Source organism: Manis pentadactyla, chromosome 3 (assembly GCF_030020395.1).
Source record: "Manis pentadactyla isolate mManPen7 chromosome 3, mManPen7.hap1, whole genome shotgun sequence".
In the NCBI taxonomy this organism is placed as follows: domain Eukaryota; kingdom Metazoa; phylum Chordata; class Mammalia; order Pholidota; family Manidae; genus Manis; species Manis pentadactyla.
This window is the reverse complement of record NC_080021.1, coordinates 78,814,364-78,832,044: the sequence shown is the minus strand read 5'-3', so window position 1 is coordinate 78,832,044 and position 17,681 is coordinate 78,814,364. Positions and strand designations below refer to the sequence as shown.

The 17,681-nt window shown below is 39.2% G+C and overlaps 1 protein-coding gene across 1 annotated transcript in view; it reads right to left on the bottom strand.

Moving 5' to 3' along the window:
- Positions 1-17,681, bottom strand: part of LOC118908913 (lipoxygenase homology domain-containing protein 1) — a 378,634-nt gene that overhangs the window by 90,718 nt on the left and 270,235 nt on the right. The window lies entirely within an intron of this gene.

Sequence of the window (17,681 nt, the reverse complement as noted above, 5' to 3'; positions counted from 1 at the left end):
TAGTAGTAGTAGTGGTGGCTGTTGCTTATTAGGCAATTATTATTTGCCAATTATTATGCTAAATGATTTAATTATCTCTTTTAACGATTACCAATTAGATTGGTGAAATTCTTATGATTTTATAGATAAGAAAATGGAGGCTCAGAGATTTGAAATGGGCTCTGTCTGATTCAAAGCTCTCAGTTTCACCTGTATCAGTTGCCATAGAAGCAATCTATAGGAGGAACTCCATAAGAGATTTTGTGTTATTAGTTAGCAAAGCAGTCATACAGCAGAATTTTTTAAATTTCTAATACCTTTTTAGTGTATTTACAATATCCATAAGTTGTAAAATAGCCCTCAGCTGCTGCAGCCAAGTGCCAACACTCGCAACCCACAGGCAGCCGCCTCTGCCTCTCTGCCCAATGAATCCTCAGCAGCCCCCTCACGATCTCCTGCTCCTTTGGTACCTATTTCACAAGAAGGCCCCCATCCCTTTATCTTCTTTACATCTCAGTGAAGAAATTTTGCAATTGCCTGCATTTCCTCCAGTCACAAATGATGAAGTGCCCTCCTCCTTCCTTTTAAGGTCTAGTTCATCTTCTAAAGAAGTCTCTGCTCATCGTAATCTCCTCTGTTCCCTGGCCTTAGGAATAGGTCCCACCATGTCTCTGGTGGCTTGTCCCTAGAGCTCACTGCCATAACCCACTGACTGCCATTCTTGCTCCCCTCAAATCCTGCCTATGAGATGTTTCAAGAGAAATTATTCTAAAACAGAAATCTGATCATTTGTACATACTCCCAACTATTTCAATAATCCTACTTATAGTATAAAATCCCAAATTCTCAGCACAATGAGCAGTCCATAATCAGGCCCTACATATCTCGACAGGTACTCCTCCTTGGCCTCCTGTATTCCAGTCATACTGGTCCTGTTGACAGTTCCACAACCTGGCCGCTTTCCTTCTCACCTCAGAGTTTCACACACACTTGTATCTCTGTCTAGAACCACTTTCATCTGACTCACTGCCATGCTGAAATTTCCATCCTTCATCACACAGCTCAGACACAAGATCTTCTAAGAAGGCTTTTGTGAGCCCCTCATCTGGGTTAGGCAACGCTACTTTGTGATCCAGGACAACCACCTACTCATGACTATGACTGTAGTTGACTGACTTCATGGAAGGTACCAACTTGGTACTTTCATAAGCTTTCACAGGGCAGTCTTTAGGTTGTTTGTTGAATGAATTATTAAATAAATAACTTAGCAAAATGGGTATTTGTCAAAACAGGTAATAAAACTAAATCAGTTCATCTGATCACTAATAGCTGATTGTGTCTTTACTTGCTCCAGGCTAGAGACCATGAAAAGAACACGGGATATGATCAGAAAAACTAGGACTAAAATCTAGATCTACAATTATACAACTGCTTGACCATGAGAAATTTACATAGTCACTTTGAGTATCAGTTTTTTCATCCTTAAAGTAGGAATAATAACTATCTTACATGTTGTTGTCAAGATTAGATGAAGTTATATGTAACAAATGGGAAAAACTTTCTATAAATTACATAAGCAATATTATGTATATTAACATTAACCAAATTTATATGTGAATACATCAATAAACATAAAAGAAATTAATATAATATATTCTACTAAACTTGGAAATATCCCTTTCTCTGGACTACATCAAGCTTTATTTTTATAGCAATTAAAGGAAAAATTCAGGAATACTAATAGATAGAGACACATCATAAAGATTCAGATGCTTTTTAATCACAATCAGATACAGTGCTCAAATAAAATTATTTTCAGCCAACTGTCTGAAGTTTTGAAATTTCAATAGCTCCAATGGTACTAAAACTTAAGAGCCCAGGTTGCGTACCTAGCAACTGGAAAGACAGAAGTGGTGGATGAATGAAGGGTTATCACATCCTATAGCTGAGGCTCTGTATTATGGGCCAGCTTGTTGCTAAAGTTTTAGCAGTGAGAGAGGATGTTTAACATTTTATTCCCCTTCCTAGAGCCTATTATGATATCTTTAACATTACTTTATTTGGGATAAGTGTTACTGTAATTCTGGAGGGAATATCCCAGGGCAAAATACCGTTGAAACCGAAATCAGTAGAAGGGAGAAATAAAATTTAAGAAACCCATTTATTTCTTACAAGCAGTCATCCTGTCTCTCTCTTGACCAGGCTGCAGCAGAAGAGACCTCCACCCAACCTCTTTGGTAAAGCTAAACCTTCCCAAGCCCTTGGAATTCTCAATTGATATGTAAATGACCTAATTCTCTCCACCCCTTAGAAACACCTATTGATATGCAGATACACTAAAGCCAGATGAGATATTCTGGAAATACTGCAATTTTACCCACGGTTACTCTCTAATCAATATACAGAAATACAGTCCTCAAAGAGCAAGCAAAAAGAATTACTAACCAAAAAGAGCTAACCAAGGGTACATGGAGTTTCCAGCTCCCCAGAGTGCTTGCATGCAGATGACCCCAAGAAGTGGCACACAGACTCTTGGCCTCCCTGCAGTGACACTTCTTACTGTAGATGTTGACAGCACTGTACTGGCATGGTTGGGAATTTAACAAAAAGAAACTGTCTCTGCTATCAAGGAGAATTTACAGATTATCTTTAAAGCACAGAACCAAAATCTTTAAATAGCACAAGACTAAATTAAAGCAGCATTCCAATAAGTACTTATTAACACAGACTTAATGTACTTGGGATTTGGGATAATGCAAACATGAAGATATAGTAAGAATAATTTCACTGATATCGGAATATAGAGAAGTTGTAGGATACAAAATTAACACACAAAAATCTGTGGCTTTCCTATACACTAACAATGAACCAATAGAAAGAGAAATCAGGAAAACAACTCCACTCACAATTGCATCAAAAAGAATAAAATACCTAGGAATAAACCTAACCAAAGAAGTGAAACACCTATACTCTGAAAACTACAAGTCACTCTGAAGAGAAATTAAAGGGGACACTAACAAATGGAAACTCATCCCATGCTTGTGGCTAGGAAGAATTAATATCGTCAAAATGGCCATCCTGCCCAAAGCAATATACAGATTTGATGCAATCCCTATCAAACTACCAGCAACATTCTTCAATGAACTGGAACAAATAGTTCAAAAATTCATCTGGAAACACCAAAGACCCTGAATAGCCAAAGCAATCCTGAGAAAGAAGAATAAAGTAGGGGGGATCTCACTCCCCAACTTCAAGCTCTACTACAAAGCCATAGTAATCAAGACAATTTTGTACTGGCAATGGAACAGAGCCACAGACCAGTGGAACAGATCAGAGACTCCAGACATTAACCCTAACATATATGGTCAATTAATATTTGATAAAGGAGCCATGGACATACAATGGCGAAATGACAGTCTCATCAACAGATGGTGCTGGCAAAACTGGACAGCTCAATGTAGGAGAATGAAACTGGACCATTGTCTAACCCCATACACAAAAGTAAATTCAAAATGGATCAAAGGCCTGAAAGTAAGTCATGAAACCATAAAACTCTTAGAAAAAAACATAGGCAAAAACCTCTTAGACATAAACATGAGTGACCTCTTCTTGAACATATCTCCCCAGGCAAGGAAAACAACAGCAAAAATGAACAAGTGGGACTATATTAAGCTGAAAAGCTTCTGTAGAGCAAAAGACACCATCAATAGAACAAAAAGGTACCCAAGAGTATGGGAGAATATATTCGGAAATGACAGATCCGATAAAGGCCTGACGTCCAAAATATATAAAGAGCTCACCCACCTCAACAAACAAAAAAAAATAATCCAATTAAAAAATGGGCAGAGAAACTGAACAGTTCTCCAAAAAAGAAATACAGATGGCCAACAGACACATGAAAAGATGCTCCACATCGCTAATTATCAGAGAAATGCAAATTAAAACTACAATGAGGTATCACCTCACACCAGTAAGGATGGCCACCATCCAAAAGACAAACAACAACAAATGTTGGTGAGGCTGTGGAGAAAGGGGAACCCTCCTACACTGCTGGTGGGAATGTAAATTAGTTCAACCATTGTGGAAAGCAGTATGGAGGTTCCTCAAAATGCTCAAAACAGACTTACAATTTGACCCAGGAATTCCACTCCTAGGAATTTACCCTAAGAATGCAGCACTCAAGTTTGAAAAAGACAGATGCACCCCTATGTTTATCGCAGCACTATTTATAATAGCCAAGAATTGGAAGCAACCTAAGTGTCCATTGGTAGATGAATGGATAAAGAAGATGTGGTACATATACACAATGGAATATTATTCAGCCATAAGAAGAAAACAAATCCTACCATTTGGAACAACATGGATGGAGCTAGAGGGTATTATGCTCAGTGAAATAAGCCAAGTGGAGAAAGAGAAATACCAAATGATTTCACTCATCTGTGGAGTATAAGAACAAAGGAAAAACTGAAGGAACAAAACAGCAGCAGAATCACAGAACCCAAGAATGGACTAACAGGTACCAAAGGGAAAGGGACTGGGGAGGATGGGTGGGTAGGGAGAGATACAGGTAGAGGATGAAGAAGGGGGGTATTAAGATAAGCATGCATAATGGGGGGGTGGGAGGAATGGGAGGGCTGTACAACACAGAGAAGACAAGTAGTGATTGTACAACATTTTGCTATGCTGATGGACAGTGACTGTAAAGGGGTTTATAGGGGGGACCTGGTATAGGGGAGAGCCTAGTAAACATAATGTTCTTCATGTAATTGTAGATTAATGATAAAAAAAGAAAGAAAGAAAAGGGGGATTACTCCCTGATAGGATAAAACTAACTGCAAATCACCAATTAATGCATGCTTTAAATATCCTTAATTTTGATCATTTAAAGGGTGTCAGATGATCAGCTATGGAAGTCCATTTTCCTAATAAAAAACATAGGCAAAAACCTCTTTTTCCTTTCTCTTAAAAAAAAAAGCAGTTCTGTGTGGTGATCTCCAATAAGTTCTTCACAATGGTATAAAGGGCATATCAAAGTGTGAGCCAAGGTTTGTTTGTGTTTATGCAGAGGATCAAAGCCTAATTTGGCTACACAGAAAACGAATTAAGATACAATATGAAGAAGAACTTCCAACATCAACATTTTCTGGAAGAGTCATTCCAGAAGATGATCATCAAAAAACTTCAACAAAGATCCTGGTGCTATTGCAGTTGTAGCTGCATTCATCCCACCGGATCCTGGACTTGCCATTGGAATGAAGAAGGAGATATCTAAGCTGGCCTGTGCATACAGTAAAACAACAAATTTGACTGGATCTATACTGTCGGAACTCAACCAAGAATTATGAGAAGTGCAAGTTGCATCGCTACAAAATCTTGCGACTATAGACTATCTACTATTGAAAGAACATATGGGATGTGTACAGTTCCCAGGAATGTGTTGTGTTTTTTTTTTGAGAGGGCATCTCTCATATTTATTGATCATATGGTTGTTAACAACAATAAAATTCTGTATAGGGGACTCAAAGCTCAATGCACAATCATTAATCCACCCCAAGCCTAATTCTCGTCAGTCTCCAATCTTCTGAAGCATAACGAACAAGTTCTTACATGATGAACAAATTCTTACATAGTGAATAAGTTCTTACATGGTGAACAGTACAAGGGCAGTCATCACAGAAACTTTCGGTTATGATCAGGCATTATGAACTATAAACAATCAGGTCAAATATGAATATTCGTTTGATTTTTATACTTCATTTATATGTGGATCCCACATTTCTCCCATTATTATTATTATTATTATTATTGTTTTAAATGAAATGCTGAAGTGGTAGGTAGATGCAAGATAAAGGTAGAAAACATAGTTTAGTGTTGTAAGAGAGCAAATGTAGATGATTAGGTGTGTGCCTGCAGACTATATGTTAATCCAAGCTAGACAAGGGCCATAAAACATCTATGGATGCAGAAGATTTCTCTCAGAACAGGGGGGATGAGGTTCTAAGCCTCACCTCTGTTGATCCCCAATTTCTCACCTGATGGCCCCCCTGCGACTGTGCCTGTCTTAGGTTGTTCCTCCCTTGAGGAATCTTACCCATCTCTGGCTAACCAGTCATCTTCCGGGGCCATACAGGGAAATGTAAAGTTGGTGAGAGAGAAGCCATATTGTTTGAAAAGGTTAGCTTTTTAGTCCTTTGCAGATTTATGCCCTGTGGCTTCTATGCCCAGCATTTGTCTTGAGGTATCTTTACCACTTGGAGGAATTATGATACTCGGTAAATTCGATATGAGGCATGAATTCTATTTAAGGGTTGTAATTAGGAAGGAAGAAGAAAAGCTATAGAAGTAGCAGGCGGAAGAAAACATGGGAAGATTGATTATTTCTTTGACATATCTTCTTGTAGAGTAACTTAAGCATGTATAGGTTTTAAACTACTACTTAAATTGCGCACACACATTAACATAATAGGAATACAGTTACATAACCAAAGCAGATCTATAATTACCAGCCATCTCCAGTGAAACCAAGAAAACCAGTTAGGCACCCTAGGCATTTGTGAAAATTTATCTATGATATGATGGATATTGTCCAACTGTACTTGAACAGTCTGAGAGAAATCAGACAAATTAAAACAACCCATTCCTGGGAACTGTTCACATCCCATATGTTCTTTTAACAGTAGATAGTCTATAGTTCTAAGATTTTGGAGCACTACAACTTGCACTTCTCCTAATTCTTGGTTGAGTTCCAACAGTATAGATCCAGTCAAATTTGTTGTTTTACTGTATGCATAGGCCAGCTTAGATATATCCTTCTTCGTTCCCATGGCAAGTCCAGGAACTGGTGGGATAAGTGCATCTACACCTGCAGCAGTGCGTGGATCTTTGTTGGGGTTTTTTGATGATCATCTTCTGGCATGAGTCTTCCAGAGAGTGCTGATGTTGGAAGTTCTTTTTCATATCGTATCTTAGTTCATTTTCTGGGTAGCCAAATTAGGCTTTGATCCTCTGTATAAACACAAACAGACCCTTTGCCCACACTTTGATGCCCTTTATACCATTGTGTAGAACTCATTGGAGGTCACCACACAGGAACTGCCTTTTTTTTTTAAGAGAAAGGAATATTATCAGAAAAATGTAAATCCATAGCGATCATCTGACACCCTTTAAGTGATCAAAATTAAGGATATTTAAAGCATGCATTAATCGGTGATTTACAGTTAGTTTTATCCTATCAGGGAGTAATCCCCCTTTTCTTTCTTTCTTTCTTTCTTTTTTTGTTATCATTAATCTACACTTACAAGAAGAAGAATATTATGTTTACTAGGCGCTCCCCTATACCAGATCCCCCCTATAAACCCCTTTACAGTCACTGTCCATCAGCATAGCAAAATGTTGTACAATCACTAGTCTTCTCTGTGTTGTACAGCCCTCCCCTTCCTCCCACCCCCACATTATGCATGTTAATCTTAATACCCCCTTCTTCATCCCCCGCCCTTATCCCTCCCTACCCACCCATCCTCCCCAGTCCCTTTTCCTTTGGTACCTGTTAGTCCATTCTTAGGTTCTGTGATTCCGCTGCTGTTTTGTTCCTTCAGTTTTTCCTTTGTTCTTATACTCTACAGATGAGTGAAATTATTTGGTATTTCTCTTTCTCTGCTTGGCTTACTTCACTGTGCATAATACCCTCCAGCTCCATCCATGTTGCTGCAAATGGTAGGATTTGCCCTCTTCTTATGGCTGAGTAGTATTCCATTCTGTATATGTACCACATCTTCTTTATCCATTCATCTACTGATGGACATTTAGGTTGCTTCTAATTCTTGGCTATTGTAAATAGTGCTGCGATAAACATGGGGAGCATCTATCTTTCTTGATTGCAAACTTGATTGCCGTGTTCTTAGGGTAAATTCCTAGGAGTGGAATTCCTGGGTCAAATTGTAAGTCTGTTTTGAGCATTTTGAGGAACCTCCATACTGCTTTCCACAATGGTTGAACTAATTTACATTCCCACCAGCAGTGTAGGAGGGTTCCCCTTTCTCCACAGCCTCGCCAACATTTGTTGTTGTTTGTCTTTTGGATGGCAGCCATCCTTACGGGTGTGAGGTGATACCTCATTGTAGTTTTAATTTGCATTTCTCTGATAATTAGCGATGTGGAGCATCTTTTCATGTGTCTGTTGGCCATCTGTATTTCTTTTTTGGAGAACTGTCTGTTCAATTCCGCTGCCCATTTTTTGATTGGATTATTATTTTTTTGTTTGTTGAGGTGGGTGAGCTCTTTATATATTTTGGACATCAAGCCTTTATCGGATCTGTCATTTCCGAATATATTCTCCCATACTATAGGGTTCCTTTTTGTTCTATTGATGGTGTCTTTTGCTGTACAGAAGCTTTTCAGCTTAATATAGTCCCACTTGTTCATTTTTGCTGTTGTTTTCCTTGCCCGGGGAGATATGTTCAAGAAGAAGTCACTCATGTTTATGTCTAAGAGGTTTTTGCCTATGTTTTTTTCCAAGAGTTTAATGGTTTCATGACTTACATTCAGGTCTTTGATCCATTTTAAATTGACTTTTGTATATGGGATTAGACAATGTTCCAGTTTCATTCTCCTACATGTAGTTGTCCAGTTTTGCCAGCACCATCTGTTGAAGAGATTGTCGTTTCACCATTGTATGTCCATGGCTCCTTTATCAAATATTAATTGACCATATATGTTAGGGTTAATGTCTGGAGTCTCTGATCTGTTCCACTGGTCTGTGGCTCTGTTCCATTGCCAGTACAAAATTGTCTTGATTACTATGGCTTTGTAGTAGAGCTTGAAGTTGGGGAGTGAGATCCCCCCTACTTTATTCTTCTTTCTCAGGATTGCTTTGGCTATTCGGGGTCTTTGGTGTTTCCAGATGAATTTTTGAACTATTTGTTCCAGTTCATTGAAGAATGTTGCTGGTAGTTTGATAGGGATTGCATCAAATCTGTATATTGCTTTGGGCAGGATGGCCATTTTGACGATATTAATTCTTCCTAGCCACGAGCATGGGATGAGTTTCCATTTGTTAGTGTCCCCTTTAATTTCTCTTCAGAGTGACTTGTAGTTTTCAGAGTATAGGTGTTTCACTTCTTTGGTTAGGTTTATTCCTAGGTATTTTATTCTTTTTGATGCAATTGTGAATGGAGTTGTTTTCCTGATTTCTCTTTCTGATTGGTTCATTGTTAGTGTATAGGAAAGCCACAGATTTTTGTGTGTTAATTTTGTATCATGCAACTTTGCTGTATTCCTATATCAGTTCTAGTAGTTTTGGGGTGGAGTCTTTAGGGTTTTTTATGTACAATATCATGTCATCTGAAAATAGTGACAGTTTAACTTCTTCTTTACCAATCTGGATTCCTTGTATTTCTCTGTTTTGTCTGATTGCTGTGGCTAGGACCTCCAGTACTATGTTAAATAACAGTGGGGAGAGTGCGCATCCCTGTCTAGTTCCCAAACTCAGAGGAAAAGCTTTCAGCTTCTTGCTTTTCAGTATAATGTTGACTGTGGGTTTATCATACATGGCCTTTATTATGTTGAGGTACTTGCCCTCTATTCCCATTTTGCTGAGAGTTTTTATCATGAATGGATGTCAAACTTTGTCAAATGCTTTTTCAGCATCTATGGAGATGATCATGTGGTTTTTGTCTTTCTTTTTGTTGATGTGGTGGATGATGTTGATGGATTTTTGAATGTTGTACCATCCTTGCATCCCTGGGATGAATCCCACTTGGTCATGGTGTATGATCCTTTTGATGTATTTTTGAATTCAGTTTGCTAATATTTTGTTGAGTATGTTCATCAGGGATATTGGTCTTTAATTTTCTTTTTTGGTGGTGTCTTTGCCTGGTTTTGGTATTATGGTGATGTTGGCTTCATAGAATGAGTTTGGGAGTATTCCCTCCTCTTCTATTTTTTGAAAACTTTAAGGAGAATGGGTATTATGGCTTCCCTGTATGTCTGATAAAATTCCGAGGTAAATCCATCTGGCCCGGGGGTTTTGTTCTTTGGTAGTTTTTTTATTACTGCTTCAGTTTCATTGCTGGTAATTGGTCTGTTTAGATTTTCTGTTTCTTTCTGGGTCAGTCTTGGAAGATTGTATTTTTCTAGGAAGTTGTCCATTTCTCCTAGCTTTCCCAGCTTGTTAGCATATAGGTTTTCATAGTACTCTCTAATAATTCTTTGTATTTCTGTGGGGTCCGTCGTGATTTTTCCTTTCTCGTTTCTGATTCTGTTGATTTGTGTTGACTCTCTTTTCCTCTTAATAAGTCTGGCTAGAGGCTTTTCCATTTTGTTTATTTTCTCGAAGAACCTGCTCTTGGTTTCATTGATTTTTGCTATTGTTTTATTCTTCTCAATTTTATTTATTTCTTCTCTGATCTTTATTATGCCCCTCCTTCTGCTGACCTTAGGCCTCATTTGTTCCTCTTTTTCCAATTTCGATAATTGTGACATTAGACCATTCATTTGGGATTGTTCTTCCTTCTTTAAATATGCCTGGATTGCTATATACTTTCCTCTTGACTGCTTTTGCTGTATTCCACAGTAGTTGGGGCTTTGTGTTGTTGTTGTTGTTTGTTTCCATACATTGCAGGATCTCCATTTTGATTTGGTCATTGATCCATTGATTATTTAAGAGCATGTTGTTAAGCCTCCATGTGTTTGTGAGCCTTTTTGCTTTCTTTGTACAGTTTATTTCTAGTTTTATGCCTTTGTGGTCTGAGAAGTTGGTTGGTGGGATTTCCATCTTTTGGAATTTACTGTGGCTCTTTTTGTGGCCTAGTATGTGGTCTATTCTGGAGAATGTTCCATGTGCACTTGAGAAGAATATGTATCCTGTTGCTTTTGGATGTAGAGTTCTGTAGATGTCTATTAGGTCCATCTTTTCTAGTGTGTTGTTTAGTGCCTCTGTGTCCTTACTTATTTTCTGTCTGGTGGATCTGTCCTTTGGAGTGAGTGGTGTGTTGAAGTCTCCCAGAATGAATGCATTGCATTCTATTTCCTCCTTTAGTTCTGCTAGTATTTGTTTCAGATATGTTGGTGCTCCTGTATTGGGTGAATATATATTTATAATGGTTATATCCTCTTGTTGGACTGAGCCCTTTATCATTATGTAATGTCCTTCTTTATCTCTTACTTTCTTTATTTTGAAGTCTGTTTTGTCTGATACTAATATTGCAACACCTGCTTTTTTCTCTCTGTTGTTTGCATGAAATATCTTTTTCCATCCCTTGACTTTTAAGTCTGTGCATGTCTTTGAGTTTGAGGTGAGTCTCTTGCAAGCAGCATATGGATGGATCTTGCTTTTTTATCCATTCTATTAGTCTGTGTCTTTTGATTGGTACATTCAGTCCATTTACATTTAGGGTGATTATTGAAAGGTATGTACTTATTGCCATTGTAGGCTTTCAGTTTGTGGTTACCAAAGGTTTAGGGTTAGCTTCTTTACTATCTTACTGTCTAACTTAACTCGCTTGTTGAGCTATTATAAACACAGTCTGATGATTCTTTATTTCTCTCCCTTCTTATTCCTCCTCCTCCCTTCTTCATATGTTGGGTGTTTTGTTCTGTCCTCTTTTTAGGAGTGCTCCCATCTAGAGCAGTCCCTGTAAGATGCCCTGTAGAGGTGGTTTGTGGGAGGCAAATTCCCTCAACTTTTGCTTGTCTGGGAATTGTTTAATCCCTCCTTCATATTTAAATGATAATCATGCTGGATACAGTAGTCTTGGTTCGAGGCCCTTCTGTTTCATTGCATTAAGTATATCATGCCATTCTCTTCTGGCCTGTTGGGTTTCTGTTGAGAAGTCTGATGATAGCCTGATGGGTTTTCCTTTGTAGGTGACTGTTTTTTGCTCTCTGGCTGCCTTTAATACTTTTCCTTGTCTTTGATCTTTGCCATTTTAATTATTATGTGTCTTGGTGTTGCCCTCCTTGGATCCCTTGTCATGGGAGTTCTGTGTACCTCTGTGGTCTGAGAGGCGATTTCCTCCCCTAGTTTGGGGAAGTTTTCAGCAATTATTTCTTCAAAGACACTTTCTATCCCTTTTTCTCTCTCTTCTTCTTCTGGTATCCCTGTAATGCAGATATTGTTCCGTTTCGATTGGTCATTCAGCTCTCTTAGAATTCTTTCATTCCTGGAGATCCTTTTATCTCTCTCTGCATCAGCTTCTCTGCATTCCTGTTCTCTGTTTTCTAGTTCATTAATGGTCTCTTGCATCTCGTCCATTCTGTTTTGAAGTCCTTCCAGAGCTTGTTTAATTTCTGTATTCTCCCTCCTTAGTTCTTGCCTATTTCTCTGCAAGTCCATCAGCATGGTTATGACTTTTGTTTTGAATTCTTTTTCAGGAATACTGGTTAAATCTATCTCCCCAGGTTCCTTCTCAGGGGAAGATGTTGCAGATGCCGAAGCTGTCTGGGTTAGTCTTATCTGGATCAAATTTTTTTGCCTTTTCATGTTGATAGGTGCTATTGACTGTCAGCTGGGAGAGCCAAACTTTCCCCTTGCTACTGGCCTTTCTTTACTGGGACAACTGCAACCCCTAGTGGCTTGTGTTGGGCAATTGCGTGTAGACTGGGTCTTTGTGTCTTGCCCACCCGGTATGGAGAAGCTCCCTTGTTGAGGGGGTGGCCAGGCTCAGGCTGCTTCTCTGCTATGGCCACGCTCCAGAGGGGTAATGGATGGGGGGCTGTTTGTCTGTTTACCTCCGTGAGGGGTCTCAGAGCTGTTGCCCAGGGGGTTAGTGCGCCCTGGGTTTCCCTGGAGTTTCCAGCTGCTGTACTGTGACCTGGGTTGTTTCCGTCCAGTTGTTGCATCCCTGTCCCTTTAAGACTTTCAAACAGCACTCGCTTTTCTTTGTCACAGGGGCATCAGCTTCGGGACCCGCTCAGAGGTCTTGCTGCCCTGTTTCCCTAGTTTCCAGCCCTCCACGCATGCACTGTGTCTGTGCTCTGGTGCAGATGGCTAGGGCTAGGTGTTTAGCAGTCCTGGGCTCCCTCTCCCTTCCTGCACCGACTCCTCTCCTCCTGCCAGGAGCTGGGGTGAGGGGCGCTCGGGTCCCACCGGACTGCGGGTTGTATCTTACCCCTTTCACCAGGCGCTGGGCTCTCACATGTGTGGATGTAGTCTGGCTGTTGTCCTGTGTCTTCTGGTCTCTCTTTTAGGATTAGTTGTATTTGTTGTATTTTCAAAAATATATATGTTTTTGGGAGGAGAGTCCCACTGTCCTACTCACGCTGCCATGTTGGCTCCAGGAATGTGTTGTTTTAATTTGTCTGATTTTTCTCAAAATATTCAAATTCAGTTAGACAATATCCATCATATCATTGATAAGTTTTCACAAATGCCTAGGGTGCCTAACTGGTTTTCTTGGTTTCACTGGATATGGCTGGTAATTGTAGGTCTGCTTTGGTTACGTAGCTGTATTCCTATTATGTTAATGTGTGCATGCAATTTAATTAGTAATTTAAAACCTATACACGCTTATGTTACACTATAAGAAGATATGTCAAAGAAATAATCAATCTTCCCATGTTTTCTTCCGCCTGCTACTTCTATAGCTTCTCTTCTTCCTTCATAATTACAACCCCTAAGTAGAATTCGTGCCTCATATCGAAATTACTGAGTATCATAATTCTTCCAAGTGGTAAAGATACCTCAAGACAAATGCTGGGCATAGAAGCCACAGGGCATAAATCTGCAAAAAAGTAAAAAGCTAACCTTTTCAAACAATATTGCTTCTCTCTCACTTGCCAACTTTACATTTTCCTGTATGGCCCCGGAAGATGACTGGTTAGCCAGAGATGGGTAAGATTCCTCAAGGGAGGAACAACCTAAGACAGGCACAGTCGCAGGGGGGTCATCAGGTGAGAAATTGGGGATCAACAGAGGTGAGGTTTAGAATCTCACCCCCCCCCCCGTTTTGAGAGAAATCTTCTGCATCCATGGATGTTTTGTTGCCCTTGTCTAGCCTGGATTAATACTTAGTCTATAGGCACACACTTGATCATCTACATTTGCCCTCTTACAGCACTAAACTATGTTGTCTACCTTTATCTTGCATCTACCTACCACTTCAGCATTTTATTGAAAATAATATAATAATAATGGGGAAATGTGGGATTCACATATAATCAAGTATAAAAATCAAACGAATAATCATAATTGACCTGTTTATTGTTCATGATGCGTGATCAAAACCGAAAGTTTCTGTGATGACTGCCCTTGCACTGTTCACCATGTAAGAACTTATTCACTATGTAAGAACTTGTTTACCATGTAAAAACTTGTTCGTTATGCTTCAGAAAATTGGAGACTGTTGAGAATTAGGCATGGGGTTGATTAATGATTGTGCATTGAGTCCCCTATACAGAATTTTATTGTTGTTAACAACCATATGATCAATAAATATGAGAGATGCCCTCTCAAAAAATAATAATAATAAAATAAGAAAAACAATAAACCTAAGGGACAAGGAACTCAAAAGATAAAACAAATGCTGTGCAGAAATATGAATGTTCTGCAGATATGATTAAATAAGATCTATGAACTCCTAAAAGAAAAAAAAAAAGAATAATTTCAGATGGAAACTAATAGATGTTTCAGATAAATGAGGGTCATAAATGGTTGAAAGGGAGTCTCCTGGATTTGGACGTGAAGCCTTCCCCATGAAGTAAAAGGTCTCCAGCAGGTCATTCTACCTAAAACCCCAACAGGTCTTTCCTCTCCACTGAATTCTCTGTGGAAATTCGCAAGAAGCCTCTGGTTTCTGTGGCACCACCATCCCCATCCATAGATGTACCTACTGATGAGCAAGTCTTAATCATTTTACTTCAATGAATGCAATCCCACTGACACCACTGGAAAGCCTTCCCAGTTTTCACAAGGAAAACTTCAGCCAAATGCTCAGTTCTTTATTATCAGAATGAGAATTCTATTTTAAATCCTGACTCCTATTCTACTTGGATGATCTGACCAGGACTATTTGGGAAACAGATAAAGGCCTCCTTTGCCTCTCCTTCCCTAAGTCAATCTGAATTAGCTTCTCCTACTTCTTCTTTTCAGGACCCCACCCTGAATTCTCTAGCTCATCAGTCAAGAGGTCCATAAATAAAAGGTGAAACCCCTAACTTTAAGACAGATCTCCAAAGCTAGCCTCTAACCCCTCTCTTTCACTCATCCCATTGCTCCAAAAAGTGCTCCAGCACTTCCAGCTTGCTTCATTCCTAGCTGTGTCATCCAATGCTTTCTCTGGGGTCATTTCCATCCTAATCTCTTGCAGCGTCAGGCAGCAACACTTAAGAAAAAGGATGCACATTTCTCTGACCTGCAGGACTGGCACTGCTCTGGCTCCTCTCCATGGGTTTCCTCTTCTGCCTGGGCCCTGCCCAGAGCCCTTCAGAGATGAGCTTTAGCTCTGTAGCCCTTTCCCTAGCTTCCCTAACTTTACTGCCAACTAGGATAACAAGTGGATTAAGGAGTAGGTCCAGGTGGGCAGAGGGAGGGCCATCACTGTGGCTGGGGCACACCAGATTATGAGAGCAGTAAGCCAGCACCCTCTGCCCTGGCCAAGCTCCACATCTTTCTTTCCTCCCTATTAGCATTGAGATTAAATACAATTAATAGCCAACAATAATCAATGAAACACTCTTCACGTATGTTATTTAATCCTAAACTTAATCTTCTCTTTTCTTAATAAAATGATATACAACCAAAGTCAACAAACACTTTCTGAAAACTTGTGGCTAGCTGTCTGCTGGACACTGGATATAAAATAAAGAAGGTATTAGGATGAGAAAAGCTGAAAAATATGCATTTAGAAATCCTACTCTAAAATGCCATAAACCTTTGTTCTATAAAGCAAAATATGTATAATACTTCTACTCTTATCATGTGTTCAACTTAAACAATGCTTCTTAAAAAACTAGTAAAGGTGACTGGTAACTAAAATATTCCTTGGGCACTTACCCTGTTTACAGCATTATACTAGATCTGGTACTGTGGGCTGGGGGCAAGTGTGTTGTTAGTCATTAACTCTTTTTTTTTTTTTGGAGTTGGAAATATGAAAATATAGTAAGGTTTGAATGTGTTCAAAGAGAACACTCTAAGCATTCTCGCAAATCAGGCACAAAAATCAAAGCTTGACTGCAGGTTTCCTTGTTTCTGGCACTGTTCCTTGTGACAAGGCCCTATTTGTTATAGGACTGTATGAGGAGATAGGCCATGGCATTCAAAACTGACTGGAGTGCTGTCAGATGCATGAATTTATCTTTGGTTCACATATGCTGGCACAACTTTTGGAATGTTTTTATAAGCTGCTGGAGTACTTTGAGATTAAACATGTGACTGGAGATCTCAGCAGAAGCGGAAGCTGGTGTTTCCTGCTGTTCTTTGGACTAGAAAATCCTCGAAAACAATGACTTTTCTTACTGCATTTCAGAACTTGCTCCTTCTCTACTGTTCTTTCTAGAACTCTGAAGTGAAGAGCTAAAAACGAAAAGGAATTGGAAATATTTACAAGATGCTTTAAAATTTTTTTAAAAATCAATCAATCAATCAATTTCTTACCTAGTTTAGCTAATCTCAAGACTGCCTGGAGCTCATACCAAGTAGGTTATCATATCATATCAAGAATGGGTAGTTTAAAAATAATAACAAAAGAACAAAAACCTATGATCCATTTCAATTCAAAGGTTCAGAAAAATCAAGAAGTTTCAAGAGTCCCTATTCTATTCAATTCCATTTATCCAAGTCATGAGCAACACATATGCAGAGGCAGGCCAAACACTTGAGAGAGCACTGGGCCAAAAGTCAGGATGAGGAGCTTGGACTTTGAATGGGCCACTAGCTCTGTGTGACCTGGCCACACCTCCAAAACTCTGCGGTTTGTTTCTTCATTTGCCCCTCACACACACCAAGGCTCAGACGCACAGATTATCCCCCATTTCCCTAACACAGTAAGACTATAGATTTCCCTTCATTTTTCACTTAAAGTTACAAAGTATTTCATATGTGTTATAAATATTTAAATAAACAAAAATGTGTTCTACTAATTCATTCATTCCATAAATATCTAACATCTCTGACATGGTAGGTGCTATTCTAGGAGTTGGCGTTACAGTATTGAACAACACCAAGTTCCTTTTCTCATGTTGCTCAGTTTCCAGGGATATACAGTAAATAAAGAAACAAAAATATCAGGTAAGTGGTGTTATAAAGAAAACAAACCAGGCTGATGTGATTGTGATCAACTGGGGGCTTAATTTAGATTGTTGCAAAGGCCTCTCTGAGGCAGAAGACTAGTGTGTCCTGAGCATAATGAGCAAGGCAGAGTAGCTTGAAAGAAGGTCAAAGAAGTTGGCAGGGGCCAGATTGAAAAGGGGGAAGATCTGATTGATGTTTTTAAGAGCTCACTCTGGCTATTTTTAGGGGACTGGATATTAGGAGGAAAAGAAAAGAAGTTGGAAGGCTATTTTAGGAGACTTTTGCAGTAAAGAGGAGAGAAAATACTGCAGTGTGTACTAAAGTGATGGTAATAAGATGGAGAAAAATAGACAAGCTGAAGTATGTCTCAGTAATAGAGTCAACAGCAGATTTCTGAGGGATTGGATTTTGGAGGGTAAGGAAATAATCCAGGAAAATCTGGAGAGCTCTGGCTTGGATAACTAGGTAGATGGTAACA